Raw genomic sequence first — 3210 nt, 5'->3', positions numbered from 1 at the left:
TAAGGCTTGTGATGGCAAAAAGAGGTCAAGAAAGGCTTGAAAAGGCCAAAATAGGGCCTTGAAAAAGGTGTGTGGGCCAAACAAGATGTCTCAGGGGCCTAAAAAAGGCGCTTGGGCCTAGAAAGGCATCTCGGGGGTCTAAAAAGGTCAAAATAAGGCCTTGAAAAAGGTGCTTGGGCCTAAAAGGGTAGTTCAAGGGCCTAAAAAAGGCGCTTGGGCCTATAAAGGCATTTTTGGGGCTGGAAAAGGTCAAAATAGGGCCTTGAAAAAGGCGCTTTGAGCCTAAAAAAGGCATTTTGGGGGCCAAAAAGGACATTAGTACCTTGAAAAAGTTATTTAAGGCCTAAAAAGGCACTAAAGTGGTCCAAAAAGGGCACTTGGGCTTCAAAAAATCATTTCAGGCCTAAAAATGCACTAGAGTGGTCCAAAAAGGACATGTGGGCCTTGAAAAAAAAAGCTTTTAGGCCAAAAAAGGTGCTAGAGGGGTCCAAAAAGGACACGTGAGCCTTGAAAAAAAAGCTTTTAGGCCTAAAAAGGTGCTAAAGGGGGCCAAAAAGGACACGCGGGCCTTGAAAAATCATTTAAGGCCTAAAAAGGTGCTAGAGTGGTCCAAAAAGGACATTTGGACCTTGAAAAAGCATTTAAGGCCTAAAAAGGTGCTATAGTGATCCAAAAAGGACACTTGGACCTTGAAAAAGCATTTAAGGCCTAAAAAGGTGCTATAGTGGTCCAAATAGGACACATGGGCCTTGAAAAAGCATTTAAGGCCTAAAAAGGCTCTTGAGGGGTCCAAAAAGGACACTTGGGCTTACGAGATAGCATGATATATTTGTTGAAGGTGGGTAGACAAATCGTGGCCAGTGCAACTTTAATAAGACTAAAAATCCTTCTTGATTCACATTAATAATAGTTGCATGGAAGGAAGGCAACAATTGGCTTTGCAACATCTCTTTTTTATTCCGAGTTGTGCTAGATTTTTCTAAGCTTGGAATTATGTTTTAGGACATTACCACGCTTCTTCTTAATTTCAAAATTTGAGAGGAATTTTGGGGTGGTGTTTTAATGTTTCAAGCTTTTATGGCCATATTTGGCATTTATGACCCCCTTTTGAATGCTTTGGAATTCATTTGATTTTTTTGATATTCTTTGGGCAATTTTTGAATTTTTTAGGTATTTTTGGGTGATTTTTGAATTTTCTTGGTAAGTTTGGAGTGATTTTTGAATGTTTTTGGTAATTTTGGATTATTTTTAGGTCTATGGGGGTGAAACAAAGGATGTGAGGGAGATTTGTTGGAATACAAGGGTAACCAAGACCATGTGAGGTACCTAGAGAAGTACTGAAGGGAGTTTATAGATGACATTGGAGTATATGGGAATAGTCGAGAGCTAGATACCAATGACAAGGGATGTACCAGGTGAGGGAAAGATGAAGAGATGGTGAGAAGTGCAAGGATAGAAGAAAAGGGAATGAGTGGTTTTGGGAATGACAAGAGAAAAAAAAATAGGGCTAGGATGAGGGGAATAGAAGGATGAACATGACATGATCTCCAAGGAATATAGTGCCCCCAGTCTATGTGATTCAAGGGGAGGGTTTATGAGGGAAGTGATAGGATGGAAGATTGGTCAATAAGAGGATAAGGGAGATATATGGAAGCTAGGAGGAGTTTTTTATGAGGGGTGTGATAGGATAGAGGGGTGGATGGTGTAGAGGGAAGCTAGGATAGAAAAGGTGAAGGAGCAGGGAAGATAGGGGATAATAATATTCAATGGGTGAGGATGAGGGAGGATTTATATAGATGAAAGCGGGGGTGGAGAAAGGATAGGTGGAGACAAACCTCAATGGGGAATGGATGTCAAAAGGATGACCAAAAGCATGTATCTAGTGGTGGACTTTATTTTTATCAAGATCCATCACCAGAGTTTTGACTCCACCGAAAATCACTATCTCACTAGCTGAGAAGTTGGTGTTTTCACCAGTAGTGAGGTAGCAACTAGTCAAAGGGTTGTGATGTAATGGAAATTTCAAAAGAGATGGGCCCTAAACAAGTTATTCTTCAAAAATGAGTTGTATAGATTAAATGACACGGTGGCAACCTACTTAGCATTTATAGGCCAGCAGTTTTGACTCCGCTGGAGCTTGCTATGTCGCTACTGGGAAGTTTGTGTTTTTCACCAGTAGCAAGGTAGCGACATGCCTAAAAATGAAAAACATGGCAGAGTCAAGGAAAAAGATGTCATTTGAAATTAAATAATATATATGTGTTCCAACATGTTAAGCCATCTCAACAACAACAGTATCTTGGATCCACTCGCCATGCATAGAACATGTAAACGATTCTAAATCATCATATCAAGCATAAATCGACGATACTCACTAAATTGCTATTGAAAGATGTGTGAAAGTTATGTATAGCGAGGTAGTGAGTGAGGGACCCACCATTTTTCTCTTAAGGGTTGTATCAAATGTCTGCCATAGGATTAAAGTAAAATCAATGGTTATCGCTAGCTTGCTATAGAAAGGTGCTTGAAATTTATGTATAGTAAGGTAGCGAGTTGATGACACATGTCCTCAGTCATCCATGGGTCTAGTTTGAAATGCCAGCATTAGAGGAAAGGTACAAATGGAGTTATTTTATTGGGTTGACCGCCAGCGTGTTAACAGAAAATGTGAGTTAGCCCAGTTTTCATTTTGTGATCATAGGAGTTTTTGAAGATCGATGACGCAAATTTAAAAGGAAGTATGGTGCCACTTTTTTTTCTCTATTTTGTGCATTTATGATGAATGAAAGCTTCGCATGTGAGAAAAACATAGTACAAAATAGGAGATTTCATCACTTCCAGTCTCACACAAACAAAGATTTCGCATTTTTTTAGCACAAGAGCCTTTTGATTGTATTGTGTTAAGCCTGGTAAAGACATGAGGCAATTTCTTATCTATTCGAAGAACAATTACAGAGGTTCAAAGAAGAACAAGTTTGGCAAGTCAAGTAAGTATTCACATACAACCTCCTTAGCATTCCAGTTCCTATTATTATGATCAAGATGCCTTCTAAGAAAGCATTTTCTAGGAAAATTAATTATATGGATAGAAATGTCCTTGATGATTTGCTAGAATTACTCCCACAATCCACCACTAAGCTTGCACAAGTCAAAAGGTTAATTTCCTTAAACCCTAGGCTTAAGATTGTTGATGGTCCCACATGCTAACAT

The sequence above is a fragment of the Cupressus sempervirens genome, chromosome 1, assembly GCF_028749045.1.
Source record: "Cupressus sempervirens isolate cs-2001-9-10 chromosome 1, ASM2874904v1, whole genome shotgun sequence".
NCBI lineage: Eukaryota > Viridiplantae > Streptophyta > Pinopsida > Cupressales > Cupressaceae > Cupressus > Cupressus sempervirens.
This window is presented reverse-complemented; position numbering follows the sequence as displayed.